Consider the following 18742-nt stretch of genomic DNA (forward strand, 5'->3'; position numbering starts at 1 on the left):
TTTGGTGTAAGCCCATGTCAGCTTCCATGAGTCACCATATCATGGTCATTGCTCTTGTCCACTCTGTTCCAATAGCATCACTCTAGGCACCTGGCCAAGAACTAGATTATCTTTTATCATTGCCTCAGAGAGCCCTTTATCATTCCCATTGCCTATTGTGAGGAGTGGAACAGAGCCACCTGCCAAGATATGTCTATAGGACTATCCCACTCCACCCGGAACAATCCAGGCCTAGGTGATTAAGACTGCATCGTAAGTCTGGGCATCTGTACTTAAACATCATTTCCTGTAGGTCAGGGCCATCTCAATCCATCAGGGATAGTCTAAGGATATTTTGGCCCAAAGTGTTTGGATCCCCTTTCATGGTTTTCTATGAATATGTATATACCTTTGTGAAGTACCCATTACACTCCTCCCCCACCTTTTTTTTCAGGAAAAATGGCTGCCTGATTGCTTTACATCCTCATAATTAAGAAATCATTCAAGGAATTCTTCTCAAAACCAAAGATCTGTTTCAAGGTGTTTTGCTCTCACCAAGCTAAACAGAGAAGCTAGACACCTTTAAATGGCAGCTACTCTAGTTAAATCACACTCATTAAAATGGTTTCTTTTGTATATTACCCATTTCTATATATATTCTAATTAAAACTTTTTAAAAACTAATTCATAGAAAATGTTTGATTACTGTAATTAGTAAGTTGTCAAGAAGAAATCAGAAAAATATATGTTTGAAAGAAGTTGTATGAATGATTACATTTGTAAGAAGTTGTATGCTTTATTATAAGGAACTAAATCATAATCACATTTAAAATTATCATTTCTATGAAGTTAAGCTCAGATATTTCACTTGTGATTGTCAGGGCCTAGGGACAGGAATAGCCAATAAACCTTCATGTTAAAGTCACTCTGTCTGAATAAGCATACTGGTTTCATCATCAGATACATTATGCTGGTTGCAGGAAAGTTTATTACAATGAGATATAAATTCTATAGCTTGTTTTAACTTTTTAGCAAAACTCTCTAAATATAGATGACTGATAAATCTAGATATAGACATAGATGGTATGCAGAGATATATACACATATATATATATTTGTGCATTCTATCAACATTTATTGAATACTGAACTATAGGCTAGATGTTCTAAGGTACAGGAGATGTGTTTGTGAACAAGAAAAAGCCCGTTCCCACAGAGCTTCTATTCCACTCAGAAAGAAAGACAATAAATATATAAACAAATAATGTAAGAGTGATGAATGGGAAGGATGTTACTTAGTTAAAATGGTCAAAGTACTGTAAGGAGGTAACATTTGAATTCAGACCAGGTTGAAAAGGATTCAGTCATGTGGATGATTCCAGAAAGAATGATTTCAAAATGGAAAAAGAAAATGATACAGAATGCAGTTATAGGTATCATTGCACTGAGGAAGCTTCGACTGCTTTCAAATTCTTTATGTAAATATACAGAGTCATATTTAACCTTAGCTCTGTCTTTCAAGAAAATAGTATCCTCGGGTTATGATTACAAAATTCCCCATGAAACCTATCACTGTCACTTTCCATTGTGGTTATGTAGCAGATACTATTTTGGATGTTTGGATGATCCAATTGCTACCCTCTATGGTCTCCACAGAGGTGACCATTTGACACAGTTCTGGCCAGAAGAATATTAAAAAAAAAAGCAAATTGAATGGGGCTTCCCAGAAGCCTTTTGCTTTTCTGAGTAATGGCTTTTGCTCATTTACAGTTATATTATCTCTGAGATGAGGACCATGAGAAAAAGCCAAGTGAATCATGGAGATTCTGGATACTCCTAAGCTGAGGAACCATCACCGTTAGTTGTCAATGTCCAGATTTCATATTATGTGTAAATAAATAAATCTTTATTCAAACTATTATTATTTGAATGTTCTCTTACTTTGAGCTGAAGCATTCCTAACTGATACAAGCATGTACTGTGCTCTGACCTTGATCATATTCTTGATGCCTTCTATTCATTCTTCCTTGCTATGCCCTCACTTCAATCAAATAATTTTTTCTTTAGTGACAGGGAACTAAAATCTTGGCGAAAATATTTAACTTTATGTTTTTTATGCATACTCAGATTTGATGCTTATACTGTTTTATTATCAATGATTTTAAAAATTTTACTTGTTAAAACACTTCCTTCATATTTATTTCTACAAAGAAAAAAGAAGCATTATGTTTATTTTAGATATTTTTTTCATAGACGTAGCATTGATTAAGTCTTAGAACTGAAACATACATATTATCATCTTTCAAAATTTTATGGATTATAAAATCAGAGCTGGGAAAACCCTTCTCTAGAGTTATAAAGTATGCTTTAGATGGGGTTTCTCATGTCTCTTGAGGTAATTGTGCTTTCACACAAATTGTTCAAGAAAGATGACTGAGTCTAGAAAGGGAAGAAGGAGGTGAGTCATTCTTTCTATCCCTGCAGAGAATAAATAAGTCACTGAATTTAGCATCTTGATTTGGTGTTCCCAAAGCATTGACTTTCTTACGTTTTTTTTTTTTTATATTTACATTTGAAAATAAAGCCAAATAACCAATTATATTAACAAACATTCACTTTATCTGTTAAATTATTTTTTAAAGATTTGAAAAATTTCCCAGTTTTATGAAATTTAATTATTTTATATGCCTTCTATTTGGAAATTATTGTTAGTGAAAGTTACTAAAACCAAATATTTTAAACATACTCCTGTATTCTAAGTTTGTTAGATAAAGTAAGAGGAGACCCAATGGTGAGAGAATAATGAATTAGTGAGTCAGAAATCCGAAGGTCAGCTTCTTTTTGTTTGTTTGTTTTTTTTAAACAACCTCAGACAAATGGTTTCACCCTTTTAAACTTGTGTTATACATGATCATTTGATTTGTCTTCTACCACATGTACTCATTCAATGACATTAATTTTGAACCTAGAGGAACTCTATGCCAGCCTCTGTAGAAGAAAATTAGAGATATATATTTCTATGACATAGCCACTTCTTTTAGGCATTTTAAAATCTAGCTGAGTGAATAAATAAAGTATATGTAAAACAGTCTATGCTATGTTTTATGAGTGGTACTTACCAAAATAACTATAGGAAATCATAAAGATCTCTTCCAGTTAGGTGATCAGGAAAAATTTTACAGAAGAGGTATATTTTGAACTTCGGCCTTGATGTTTTTGAAAGCACTGGAAGTATGGATTCTAGAGTAAGACTTTTTCTGTTCAATTCAGCTCATCTGGAAAGTATGGCTACTTATTTGCAGACATAATGATACCTATTTTATAGGGCAGTTGAAAGCTTTGAAGAATTTCATATATGGAAAGTCTTAGAACAGTGTGCCTTTTGTTGTATGTACTTAAAAATGTTGACTATCATTTTAACAGGAGGAGAGGTATGAGAGGTATGGTGAGCATCTTAAACAAGAGGAATCACAAGATACCACTAGGAAGACTCAGTTGACCTATTGTGTTAGTTTCCTAGGGCTGCTGCAACTCATTAGACAAATTAGACAAACAGGGTGGCTTATAACAAGAGACACTTACTTTTTCACAGTCCTGGAGGCCATAAGTCTGATATCAAGGTGTCAGTAGGGGTCACACTCCATCCAAAGGCTTTAAGGGAAAATCCTTCCTTCCTTCTTCCAGGTTCTGGTGCCTCCTGGTGTTTCCTGGCTTGGATAACTCCAATTTCTGCCTCCATCTTCACATGGCTTTCTCCCATGTCTTCTCCCTGTCTCTTCTCTTATAGGGACACCTGTTGGATTTAGGGCCACTCTAATCCAGGATGACCTCATCTTGAGGTCCTTAATTACATCAGCAAAGACCCCTTTTCCAAATATGATCACTTTCACAGATTCTAAGTAGACATATCTTTTAGGGGGTTGCCATTCAGCCGAATACACCTATTTATAGAAATTTAAAAGTATATACAGGGAGCTTTAGAATAGAGCTAGAAAAGTAAGAAGTGGCTTCCAATAACTGGGCACAAGGTTAATAATTTTACAGACATTGGAAATCTATTGAAAACTTGAGGGACAATATGAAGGCTGCAATTTGGAAAGATTAAGCTGGTGGAAGAGTGCAGAATTTGCTGAATAAGGAAGAAATGGAGATACATGTAAGGAAGCTCACAGTGGAGTTAAGACTTGGTCCAGGGTCATGATGCTGGAAATTAGAAAAACATTTTGAGGCAAAAATTTAAAGACTTTGGTGGAAAATTGGTTTTGAGTGGTTAATATGGGAAAAAAGGGATCCTCTCAGATTTAAGTGTTAATTACTCAATGAATGCTCGTAGCATTTTCAAAAGTAAAATTAAGCCCAGAGAGGGAGCTATGGTGAGGAGAAAGGAGAAGACATTTTTGTGGGGCATACTGACTTTGTGTTGGGGATTCAGGACTATAACCCAGAAAAGAATGACTTGAGATAGAGATTTGAGAGTCATTTTATAATTATGATTCATGAAACGATGAGATTAGATAATGTTCCTCAGAAAGTTTATAGCCAAAGGCTTTGAGAGACTCTGTTCAGAGGTAGTCCTTAAAATGCCATATATGGTAATGTTATTTGGGAACCTGGCTAACAAAAGAGAGAAACTGTAATTTAAGTCTTATTCAACCATTCTGCCAAAACTCATCCATGTAAGATAAGACAAATATAACAACTTGCCTCCCTCTTCCATCTTTATTAGGCAAATGGCCTAACTTCAATCGGCTTTGTTTCTGGGCTATAACGACTCCAGTGACTATGGTATCTGGTCATCTCAGCAAAAGCTCAGCAAAAGCATTCTGTCAACATTTTGGATCATTTCAATCCATCATCTTGATAAAGGTCAAGCCTGGCCAAAAAAAAAGTTTTTCTATTCTTTTCACCAACATACTTGCTTTCTCTTTCTTGCAGATCGAAAATACTGATTTGCTGTACTAATGTGACAGCTGATATAAACTTTAGAACATCGTTCAGTATTAATAGCATGGGGATATGCTTTGCCAATAGAGTAATGCTTCTTTTATTAAAGAAAATCTACTCTTGTATTTACTGCATTGTTGTCAAGAACTGTATCAGAGATTTTAAAGAAGTATATAATCTCTAGAGAGGAAAGACATCAGCAAATAATAAATAACAAATAAATAATATATAGTACATTACTAACTAAAATAATGTCATTGGGTTGGCAGAATAGGGGACAGGAAAGTTGAAGGAAGTTTAGCAAAAAGAGGTAGAGAGGCAATAAAATCTGCAGGATGGACACTTAGCAGGCGCATAGTCAGAAAGGACTGTCTCCACATTAGCGTTTCTCAAAGTGTGATTTTTTTGGACCACTAGGGCTTGATAAAAAAAAGTAGATAGCTGGACCCTAATTCTGAGGATTATTATTCCTTTTCTGAGGGATTCCTATTTGCTCTGCCACTGTGGAAACATTACTCTAAAGGTCCTTTAGGAGAAGCTAGTGAAGAAAGAACCCTTGGCTAAGCAACAGCCAGGAGTGGCCTGAAATAGGCAGTTAGAGCAGCGGCCGCCTCTCCTGCCTTCAGGTCATCTCCACTGAGGACTGGCTCAGCCTAATGGGAAGCAGAATCTCCTTTCAGGCTGCAGTCACCCTAAAGAAAGGTTAAGTGAGCTTTACCTGCAAAGCCAACCAACTGATCCTAATATGGCTCTCCAATCCCCCACAGCTCATCGGAAGTCTGAAATTCCTTCCCTAAATGAAATCTTTTAACCCTTGCAGATCATAAAGAGATAGGGAACTGCTTAAAATGAATGTCTTCTTTGTGGGCAACCAACTGCTGTCAAAGCATGAATTAGATTGTGTATTGTGTGAAATAAAGAAAAATAAGCTTACATTTTGATAGAGGGGATTGTACAGAGACCTGGAGAACAACAGATGACTAACTTAGTATAATGGGGAAAAAATGGGCGTTAGAAAGAGACACAGGTTCCACTCTGGAATTTTATGATGTAGAAAAGATGTTGATTCTTCTGCACTCTCTGCTTCCCATCTTCTGAAGTGGAAATTTTCACCACCAGGACTGGGGAAGCCTCAAGGATTAAATGTGACAGTGTTGTCCTGGCATACTCTAGGTGTTCAATGAGAAATATTTCTTTTTTCTTTCCTGGATTTTAGAAATGTTTTATCCTTAAATGGGGACAAATGATTCAGAAAGTAGAGAAGAACACTATGCAATCACACTTTAAAGACTCCACATTTTGCTCAAGATGTGCCACGCAAATGCAACATGGAAAATGGCAGGTGGAGAGGAGATGACTGAGACTTTAAATATAACCTACTCCCATGCGTGAGCATCATGACCTGGTTCTTGTGTGTCACCCAGCAGGAGATATGGGATAGCCAATTTTAGAATGAAAGTCCTGACTCAAGCATTTTACTTTTTTTTTTTATTTATTTTTAAGTAGGCTCCAGGCCCAGTGTGAGATTTGAACTCCTGACCCTGAGATCAAGAGTCACGTGCTCTACCAACTGAGCCAGCCAGTTGCCCCCTGACTCAAGCTTTTTAAAGGCATCACCAATTTTCTTTTTCAACTCCTGTCCCACTAACTTTTTGATTCTTTGACTTTTAAATCATGCTCCTCATCTAAGATACCAGACCAGGTGACTTTTTCTATACTCAGATCCACTGAATTCCTTGTCCCCTTCCCTCAGTTTTACAATGACTCTCTCCATCCTCATGGTTAGAGGAGGTATATTGATTTCAAATGAAATGCTTCAAAAACCAGGTCCTACAATTCTGTGAAAAATGGAATCTTGGCAACAAATGAGTTGGCTTTTTTCTCTTTTTTCTTAGATTTTTAAAGCCTGAACTATTTGTCTCACATGCTTTACGATTTACTTTTAATAAGGCTGGGTTTATGGGAAGAGAGTTTGGATTAGAGGTATCTCCATAAACTGGTTGAGATGCCCAGCTTTTGCCTTTGCCCCCAGCCAAATGCAGTGTTTGAAATAAAATGTTTTAACCACTGGAGGTCATTAAATCCAATAAAAGTTTTAAAAGGGTTGTTTGTGAATATAATACATCAAAATGTCCAAAATACATTTAAGAGTGTTTTCTTGAGTTGTTCTTATATGTAGTTGGCCATAATTTAAAATGAATTTAATGGTCAACCACTGGACAACTTAGCTGTAAAGGAAAAGGCATAGTGCTATGAGAGTTTATAATAAGGAACGCTGGGAGTTTTGCAAGCTCTTTCAAAAAGTGTTGATTGAATGGAAATCTGAAATATGAGTCAACCCATATATGGGGTTGAGAGTTTCTGTAGAGAAAAAGCAGCATGGACATAGTCCTGAGGTGGGAAGGGGCATGGTACATGCTAATAGATCTGAAAGAAGTTGGACAGAGGAATAATAACAGCGTTGACCAGGAAAAGATAGGCAAGGAGAATCAGCACATGCAGCCCTATAAGGCACAATGTACATTTTGGTCTTTCTCTTAAGAGCAAGGGGAAGTCACTGAAAGGTTTTAAGCAGGAAATAGATGTGATCATATTTTTATTTTAAAAACGCTACTCTATGATACCGAAAGAAGATTGATTGGGAAGGCAAAAGTAGATAGAGGGAGACTAGGTAGAGAGTCTTTGCAGGGTCCATGAGCTAGCATCAAAGGTGTAGGTGTGGGGAGTCCTGAGTGAAATTATAGGGGTAGTGATAAGATTCATGCTCTGGATGCTGAGAAGTGAGTGACTTTTAGATACATTTATAAAATAATTTGACTTGAAAATCGATTGGTGGAGTGAGAGATAGAGATTTCAATGATAACACTCAAGTTTTGGCTTCTAGCTTGCTCATCTGATGGATGGATGGATAAGGGCTTTGACTCTGGTATACACATGAGGATATATATCTCAATGATACATAGGTAGATAGGTTTTGAATTTGGGTAGTATTAATCCAAACTTGCTAGCCAAAAGGAACATAGTGTAAGTTTGTTTAGGTGAACTCTGTATCCTAGGATCAGGAATCTTCTCTTCTTGTCATGAGGAGCTGACATTCCTTTCATCAAGTACAAGAGGATATAAAAATTATAGTATAGTTAAATAATATGTTTCTGCCTGTTGTGGTTCTTACCAACCACAACATATATGACCAGCTATTCCTTTTACCCATCAGTCTCAACCAAATACATTCAAAATCAAACTAATACTTGTGTGAATGAGGCAGGATAAGAAAATAATTAGCATATGGATTTTAGGACACATATTATTGATGTACAAATCCTTGTTTTGACATTAGGACCTTGGACAATTTATATACTTCTTTGTATGGCAGTTTTCTATAAAAAATTTTTAAAATACTATAATGAAACTTACTTCATGGAGTTGTTGAGAGAAATAAATGAACTAATATGTTTAAAGTGCTTAAGAAAATGCCTTACATTGGACCTACTGGCCTTTACCCTTCTAAACAGTGTTGTGGTGACCATATTAACAGTCTTGTACGTGATACTACGATCTAGACCATAGGTATTTTCTTAGACTATATCCAGCTACACTAAGTAGGGCTGAAGGAGGACAAAGTTTCAGAGTAGAAATTATGATTTCCATTTTTGGCATATTTATTTTTAGCTGACAGTGAGGTATCCAAGTGAATATTTTGAGACATCTGTGAGATATATGGTCTGGCATTTGGAGGAGATTTGGTATAGAGATAGAAATTAAAGATAACAATACAGAGGGAAAAGGAAACCACTGATGTGTATGGAACTCACTCCCGGAGGAAGTATGCAGTGAGGTTGCACTTTGAGTTTCCTAGGAAACAGGCTTTATAGTGAGAATTAGCTGATAGGCAGTTTATTAGAGAGAACTCTTAGGATCAAAAAAGTCTGAAAGAAAAAGAGTCTAAATGAACAGTGTGAGAAGTTGGACTATGATGAAATATAAAAGGCCCCAGGTCATATCACAGGGATGCTAAAACCAGAACATAATTTCAAAATTGTACAAAAGTAAGGAAAGGTTTCAGGCCTTTGTAGTCCTGTGTTGGCCAGTCATTAAATGAAGTCTTTTCCAACACATAAGGGCTCTCTATGCATCCCTCACAGCTGGGAGAATGGGTGCTATCATGCCGGATTTGGGAAGAAAGTGACAGCATCTACCACAAGTGAAAGAAAAAAGGTGTTAAGACCAACCCCTGATGATCTCCAACTTTTAAAAATCCAGGAGGTGAAGATAATCCAGGAAAGTAGAGTTAAAAAAGGAGGGTAGGCCAGATAAGTAATCTGTCATTAGTAAATATATTTCAGTGAACACTGAACAAAACAATTACTACCCTCAAAAAATTCACACACTAGGGCAATATTCCCCCAAATGTGGTTGTGGACCAGAAGAATTAGAATCAGTAGTGCACTTCAGTCCTCTTACATAAAAATCTTTTGGGGCTGACCTGATAATCTACTTTTCTTTTTCTCCCTCAAAATAGACCTTATTTTTTAACAGAAAAATTGGGAAGATCATATACCCCTCATATATTTTCCCCTACTGTTAACATCTTACATTAAAACAGTATGTTACAACAGATGAACCAATGCTGATACATTGTATTAACTTTAAAGTCCATACTTTATCAGATTCCTTTAATTTTTTCCTCAAGTCTTTTATCTGTTCCAGAATCCTGTATTAAGCATAATTGTTACATCTCCTTAGCCTCCTCTTGGCTATGAATGTTCCTCATATTTTCTCTTTCAATGACTTTTACAATTTTGAGGAACACTGGTAAAGTACCATAAACTATATACAATATAAAGTACTATATATAATGACAATGACACACTTAAAATTTATCTGATGCTGTTCTCATAAGTAGACTGAGGTTATGGGTTTAGGAAAAGACAATGAAAGAGAGTTATTTCAATTCACATCACATATCAAGGATCCATACTGTCGACATGACATGACTGTTGATGTTGACCTTGATCACCTGGCTGAGGTAGTTTTATCAGGTTTCTTCACCATAAAATTACTTTTTCCCCTTTTCCCATACTGTATTCATTGGAAGGAAGTTACTATGCTCACACCAGTTTAAACACATATCTCCATTAGGCCAGAATATCTATATAAGTTATTTGGAGTTCTTATGCATGGAAGATTTGTCTGTTCTCTCCTGTTTTAATACTTTATTCAATCATTTATTTATATCAGTATAAACTTGTGGACATTTATTTTATACTTTGGGTTACTATCTAATGCTCCTTTATCATGTTTGTTCAAAGTATCTTAGCGTGGTCATTGGGAGCTCTTTCACTTGTCTTCTATGTCCCTTTGATATTCTCATCACAGTGGGTTTTACTGTTTGTTCTTTTTTTTAGCACTTTCTTACTTTCTGGCACTATGAGATGCTCTGGGCTCACCTTTGTTGCCCCAGGTGAAGAAGCAGCCATGTTTCCTTTTATTGGAGAATAGCGTCGGACACCAAGATCTCTGTGCTAGGTGTGCTCATTGCTTCTGGGGCGTGGTTTCTTTCAGGTACAGTCAGCTGACAGAACAAGAAAATATATGTTTACGTTAACCTGTGTGTATACACATATCTATAAGTATTTTAACATTCAACTATATGTATTTAAAACCATTAAGCTAAATATATTAAGCCAATTATGAGTTCTTACTGTTGTCTCTAACTCTATTCTGTAACCACATGAATCATTCTAGTCTCTTCACCTTGCTTACCTGAAAATTTCCACCCCAATAATGAGAAACCTGGCTCCTACCATCCACCATCCATTTATTTAATTGTTCAACTCAAATAAACATATGTAGCGATATCAGAATTGTTATCGTGTACCCCCCCACACACATTTTCTGAACAAGCTTCTCAGCTGCTTCTTGTACATATCAAACTGTTAGCCACATTGAATAAATAATTTCTGAATTTAATTATATGCACTTTTTTCTTCCTTTATAAGATTAAAAATTGTCTTCTTAAAAGGATCATAATTTTGCATTTTTTGTATTTTAAATATTTAATACTAAGCATTAAAATTAAATGTAGTCTATATTAACTTTGACTTCGAAATCAATCAGTAATAAAAGGGAGGTAAACGGCCATAGCAACAATCACAATAATTTTTTTCTGCATTTCATCTCTTTTTGTTAATAACAAGTAGTAGATTTCTCATTTTGAATGTAATTAGATGATATTATCCACCTCTGCAGACTCTCCTTATTAATAGAAGTAAATGTAATTCATTAGGAAATATAAAAAAAAAGTGAGCAGTTCACTGACTACCAGAAGAAATACTTGAGTCAATCTTTAGGACTTAGCCAGCAGTGACCTACATAAACTAGCTTGAGGGGAAGAAAAGGCAGAGGTGGTTTAGATTAGGGCTGTCCCGTGGGAACCCAAGGGAGGAAGCAGGCAAATGCTGATATGAGGGACTTCAGTGCCATGTGGATGTTTGTTCTCACATCTCCGTTTTTCTCTGGTCTCTCTGGTTCCTATGTCTCATAAAAGATGGTTATTCTATGCTCCCTGAACTTGGGCTTTAGTGGTTCAGCCCCCCAAAACAGCAATCTCTTCCACGTGCACGTTCTCAGTCAGGAACTGAGTGGCCTCTAACTGAATCCACCAAGGCTGTAAGCAAAAGGCATGCACTGAGCAACATGGCTGTCAAGGCTGATCCCTGTGAAGGAACCAGGTTGTAAAGAAATGGTGGCTGTGACTGGGCAGTATTTCCAAAAGTGTCCTCTACAAAGCTTAATAAGACATTGAACATGGAATTGTGTTCATCAATAAAATAACACTTCCCCCTGAATCAAAATGATTGGCTGATTTCTTCTTTCTGAAGGTTAATAGATCTATTGCCTGAATCATTTCTCTGTCATATTATTTTGTCCAATATCTTTTTACTTAATTTCTGTAACAAGTTCATTCATTCTTGATTAGTCATATCTAAGGTCACCCTCTCCACAGTCACTGAATTGCTCTTCCCAAACATCTATCTGGGAGTGAGAATTGTTGCTCTCAGAGTTCCCATAAACTAAAAAATTGCCCAGTGTGATTCCTCATTATGTGCCTTGTCCCAAAGGGTAAACTCCCCAGCCTTCCCATGCTTCTCAAAGCTCACATTTTCTACTCCCAGAACGTTTACTGATCGTAAAATTGCCATTATTCTAATACCTTGGAGATTCAGAGAACCCAGCTAAACTCAGTGAGTATCTAAAAAGAATAAAATGAAGGTCAACACAGACACAGCACATGCAAATATGCCTTTAGAATTACTTTTCTCACTAGAGGCAATGTTTTGTAATTGAATCCCTCGAGTGAGAGAATTAACCTGAGTGGTTTACAAGTTAAAAGTATACTCTTAAGAGTTACTGAAATGTGAGGAACACATATACTTTTCCACAAAATGATTTACAAAAAAAAAAAACAAAAAAAAACCCCACAAAACAACACTCAAAAGAGTGGAAACTTACCTTCCTATCTCCCACTTGACTTAAAAAAGAATCAAGTGCTGTAGAAGTTATATAATGTGTTCTTATATGCCTAAAAAAAGAGATCTCTTCACTTTTCACCACCTTTCCTTTTTTTAATTTCTAGAGTTTACCCAGTTCCCAGGCAAGTAAGACAGCATACTTACTAACAGACAACAGACCTGCATTGTTAAACCACAAATGCTCGGTTTCTCGATGGCAGATACACAGTGCACAATAATACATTCATAAAGAACATGTTGGCTCTAAAAGGTTTTACCGTTGAGCCTTCAAGTTGCTAACATTTTTTTGAGCCCTTGGATACCACTAAGACTCGTCCATTTATGTCAATTAACTTATTAATTTGACTATTTGTAAAGACAGTGTTCTCTAAGGATGATACTCTCTCGAAATTAACACTAGGCTAATACATAAATATATGTTCACTAAAGCTGGAACAACTTAAAACCAACGAGACGCTTCCTGGAGAGGGAGGGAGAGAGAAAGATAAAGGGTGGGGGGGTTGGGATTAGACAATTTCCTTTCTGAAATAACAGAAGTAAAAAACCTGTATAGTGGCACATGGAATATATTACTTACATCCATTTTTAAGCCTGAGTACAGTAAATCATATGGTTGGACAGTTTTGTTGGCAGCAAATACAGAGGCCTCAAGAAAACAAGTATAATCTAAATATAAGGTACTAGGGGAACATAGTAATAATTCAACATGGGCACTAGCCTTAAGAATGTTACAGTGATACCAAAAGTAATGTCAATTTCTTTAATTAATACTAGTTAAATTGAGCGAATTTTACATTTCTTTAAAATGTGGGGACCAAAATATAATGTATTCATTGGTACTGGCAGCCATGACAAGAGAAAAATTTAAGACCAGCATATTAAGAAAAATATATAAAGATTAAAATGTATTTCTAACTGTATTTATAGAGTTCCTGAGCATTAACGAAAGGGAAGGTGATGAAAAGTGGGGGAATCTCTATTTTTGGCGTATATGAATTCATTATGTAATTCCTGCAGCATTGAAATTTTAAAATTTGCATATAGTGTCACTTGCCAGAAGCAGATATTTTATGCATAACCACAGATGGAAGCTGTTAGCTGGAGTTTTGTCTTTAGTTTATCACCATTAGATATTAATTGGAATGGATCAGTACCTACCTGCAGGCTTTTACAAGAAGAAGAAAAGGGCAAAGTTAATCAGTTCACAGATCACAGTTCAAGTGGATATAAGGAGAACATCACGAGTCATAGGAAATATTTGGCATATACTCTTCAAAATTAAATTGGCTATACTTCATTAATTGCAGTGTTTAAAAAGAAAATCTGATACTCTGAGAAGCCAAAGCCAGGAATATGGAAGAGATGAGAGTTCACCATCCTTTTGTACCAGTTCTGGAATAATCCCCGTGAAAATCTACCAAAACAGAGGCAAGAGAGAACATTGGCCCAAAATTTCAAAAATAAGCTCCTTCCCTCTGAATTTTAGCAATCTTGGAAATGCTTGTAATAATGGAATTCACAAATATACTTTATTAAGGTACTGTTCACATTACATTATATATTAGGTATATTCATTTTATTACCAAGATGGAGAACATCACTTTATTTTAAAGACTGCTCTATGTCTCATTTTTTATCTTCAGAGTGTTTAATGTCCCATTTATTATCTTATATTTAAACCACCGCAGTATAATGGGAAGGAGATTTAAGGACAAAAAAGAAAATCAAAAAAGAAAGGACACAACAAGTGGGGAAGGAGGATGTACTACTATTTTTTGGCTTCTGGTTTTATATACTACCTTGGAGAGATTCTGACCTCATAGTTTCTTCACTCTCCACCATTCAGATGCTAAATTCTGTACTTCACATGGTTCTGAGGAAGATCAAATAAGACCATAAACTCTGAAGCACCACTCATTCTACACATTAAAAATCATTTCTCGAGCCTTATGTGAGAGTGGGAGAAGAGAGGGAAGAGAAAGATGTATTCAGAATAAGGAGATGTGTTCCAGATGAATTGGTAGGGAAAGGAGAAGTGACATAAAAAGAGAACCCTCACACAGCCTTCGTCATCAAATTGCCATTTTCTGCAACTGCTTTCTTTGTTCTTCTTCTGGCAGGGGTTGGCGTTGGTAATCCAAACTCCATTTATTCATTTCCTTTAGGGTGGGTGTGGGTAAATGTAGTTCTTAAAGAGAGAAGGGGCAGAGAAGTGCGATTGGTATATGTAGGCAGTCCCTCCAGTAAAGTCTGCCAAATGGAAAGTTTTGACAATCTCTACACCTCTCAAATATCAGTTCCTTGGTAGAGCAATAGCTCCCTTTTATACAGTAACATTGATAGTCATCCAGTTGTTTCCCAAGCTTAAGTTTTTGAACATCGGCTTTGTTAAATGAACCAACAAGTATCAAGTGTGTTCTTAGTATTACTAGTCATAAGTGAGAGAGAGAGAGTAAAGGAGTTTAGTACTGTCTTTCCCTGAAGAATTTGCATTTTTTAGGAAATAAGACATACAAATGATAAACAGAGTGAAAGTCACATGAAGCTATATACATTATTTTCCAAGCACCATATTGTTTGGTAGCAGTTAGGAAGCACCACTGGAAATCAGAAGAGAAAGGGTAGAGTAAGGCAAAGTGCGCTGTAGTACCTTACAACTTTTAAAGCAGGGGAGGAACTTAGAAATAATCTATGTAAATCCTTCTTCATGTACAAAGAGACTCCAAGCTTGTAGGGTTGCTTAGTTAGACATGAAGCCAGAACTGGAATCCCAATTTTCAGTACCCTAGGCACCTTGTATCAAGCAAAATTCTACCTTGGCAGTGAAGGATGGGCATGCTTCGGATGACAAGAACCAGTATTTTAGGCAGTCAATTGAATAAACTACTAAATAAACAGTTTTAGGATCTCACTATATTGTATTACATCAATGGCTCTATTATGCAAGTGGTTTTACTAGTTTCAAGGGTTTATTATATACACAAATAACTTTAACAACAAATAAATATCTGCTGGATTGAAAACATGTAGATAATTTACCCATGCAAAGAAACCTATTTTATACTTTTGTCTTTTATAAGTCTAGAAGAGTAGATGACAGAAACATTAGTAGCCTTTCAATCAATATTTTTGACTGAGAAACAATGACTGTGAATTACAGTAGTCCCTCCCCCCCACCTTTTATTCACGGTTTCACTTTCTGCTCTTTGAGTTACCTGGGTCAGTGAGGTCCTGAAGCAGATGATCCTCCTGATGTAACATCAGAAGGTCAATAACAGCCTAACGCTAGGTTAACGATGGTTACATCATTCACCTCACTTAATCTCCTCATGCAGGCATTTTATCATTTCACATCATCACAAGAAAGGTATCTTTACAGAGAGACCACATTCACACAACTGTTACTACGGAATATTGTTATAATTGCTCTATTTTATTATTTAGTTTATTATTCATTATTGTTCTTAATCTCTGTGCCTAGTTTATAAATAAAACTTTATCATAAGGATGTATGTTTAGGGGGCACCTGGGTGGCTCAGTTGGTTAAGTGACTGCTTTCGGCTCAGGTCATGATCCCGGAGTCCTGGGATCGACTCCCGCATCGGGCTCCCGGCTCGGCGGGGAGCCTGCTTCTCCCTCTGACCCTCTCCCCTTTCCTGCTGTTTCTCTCTCGCTCGCTCTCTAATAAATAAATAAATAAAATCTTTAAAAAAAAAATGATGTATGTTTAGGACAAAGCATAGTATATATAGGGTTTGGTACTAGCCACGGCTTCTGGCATCCAGTGGGGGGCCTGGATGAAGAGAGTCTACGGAATATGCTTGGAGAGTGACTTTCCAGTCCTCAGACCACCACAAATTCATCGTGCAGCCTTGATACTGCCATCTGAAAAGGAGACGTAGATAATCTCAAATCCCCTTCCTAAGGCATCATTCCATTTATAAAAGAAAATCTGTTTGAGTGACAGAGAAACATCGCTTGTTAAATACCGTTTGAAGAAAGAGCAGTGTAATAAAGTCTTAAATGCTTTATATTTACTTGAAAACTAGTTTTTCCCTTTGATTTCTAATTGTTTAAAATTCTTATCAAGATTTTGATCCCATTTTCATTAATTTTCTATTGATTGAGAAAACTTACCTTGCACATACTCTGGACCAAATACAGTGCTAGGTGCTGGAAATAAGGAGATGAGAGGCAGCCCTTTCCCTAAATAAATAGATAATTAAGGTACGAAAAATAAGGCACCTTTTAGGATCTGTTATACCCAAGGTACTTAAGTAGTTTAAAAGCTATTTAATTCAATTCTCATAAAAATCTATAAATTATTATCCATTTATAATAGAGGAACTGAAACCATATGTAGTATAGAGTAAAAAAATTAGACAAAAGAATGTATAATGTAAGTAGAAAATGGCCTTATATTTTTAAAAAAGCATCTTTGAAATGGTTGTCTTTGCTCTCCCATCTTATGTTGAATTTAAACTTATGAAATTTACAAATGCGATTTAAACTTAAAAAAAAAAATTCCCTGAAAATGGTTTACATACTGAAACATTTGCATTTAAATAAATTATCCAGGGGCGGCTGGGTGGCTCAGTCATTAAGCGTCTGCCTTCGGCTCAGGTCATGATCCCAGGGTCCTGGGATCGAGCCCCGCATCGGGCTCCCTGCTCTGCGGGAAGCCTGCTTCTCCCTCTCCCACTCCCCCTGCTTGTGTTCCCTCTCTCGCTGTGTCTCTCTCTGTCAAATAAATAAATAAAATCATAAATAAAATCATAAATAAATAAATAAATAAATAAATAAATAAATAAATAAATAAATTATCTGAAAATAAATAAGTACATTTTACTTATTCCCCCAATTGTTTTTGGAGAGATTTCTGCTTGGGGCACTGAGTAAACTTTTACAGTGCAGTGGATAAATGTAAACTATTCTTTTATATATTTAAAAAACACAAAGGAAAACAGAATTACTGCAAGTTTAATTAGCACACAAGCTGTTTAGCCTTTGGTTCTGTGTTCTGACTGGCAAACTCTTAGTCATCCTTAAAGACTTATCTCAAATGCCCCACCTATTCAATTGTCAACACATTTTATTATGAGTCATATTGCTCTGTTAGATTTGAAAAAAACAAGATAAAAAGATAAGGTCCTTGACCTCAAGATGTTACCAATCGATTAAAAAAAACAGCATCAAAGACATACTTATAATGCAAAAGTTGCTCAGTCTATGTACCAGTCAGAGGAAAAAAGCCACTTTTAATTATCTAAATATGAGATTTAATATAAGGAAATAGAAGCTTAAAAATCTATTGGGAGGTATGGTAGACACTCCCTTCCAAGGACTTCTGCAGATAGCTTGGTTAGCAAAGGGCTATTTTTTCAGTTGTGAGCCTCTCACCCCAGCCCCATCCGTGGTCAGGCCATGCCTGGACCAGCCATGTCTGATGACTGAGCCAAGAGTGGTTATAAAGCTGAGGCATTTTAACCCAATGTAAAACAACTTTATTTTTTTTAAGACTTTGTTTATTTGAGAGAGAGTGAGAGAGAACATAAGAGGTGGGGAGGGACAAACGGAGAGGGAGGAGTAGGACTGGATCTGGGACTCCAGGATCATGACCTGAGCTGAAGGCAGAGGCTTAACCCACTGATCCACCAGACACAATAAAATAATTTTAATGGTCAGTAATCCCTCCAGATCTCTTTGTTGGATTGGCTAAAACTGTTTCAGGTCTGCATGGAAGTTTGACTTCCTTTTTTCTCCCTGTAGGGCTCCTTCTTTCTTCCTCACACTGTGGACCCTTGATTAACATCTTGCATGCCAAATATGGTCTGAGTCCTATTCTGGAAAACCCCTACCTGGATAAAAGGAGTGGGGGAATCCAAAATCAGAAAAGTTGCTGTGGAAGAGCTCAGCGGGCAACACCAAAGCCTGCTTCCCACTGAAAGGGTTCTGACAAAAGTTATTAATGACTTCCTTATTGCTAAAACCAGTGCTCTTCTTTCCTTTATGTAACCTACAAGAATTGACTCCCTTTTCTCAAACTCCCTTATCCCCTGTCTGGTTGGTAATTACATGCATGGATACACAAACTCTGTCTCAAATCCCAACTACAGGGTACCTGGGTGGCTCAGTCGTTAAGCATCTGCCTTCGGCTCAGGTCATGATCCCAGGGTCCCGGGATCGAGCCCCGCATCGGGCTCCCTGCTTGGCGGGAAGCCTGCTTCTCTCTTTCCCACTCACCCTGCTTGTGTTCCCTCTCTCACTGTGTCTCTCTCTGTTAAATAA

The sequence above is a fragment of the Mirounga angustirostris genome, unplaced genomic scaffold (genome assembly GCF_029215605.1).
Source record: "Mirounga angustirostris isolate CCGP_5_RB_7025 unplaced genomic scaffold, mMirAng1.0.hap1 SCAF_5, whole genome shotgun sequence".
NCBI lineage: Eukaryota > Metazoa > Chordata > Mammalia > Carnivora > Phocidae > Mirounga > Mirounga angustirostris.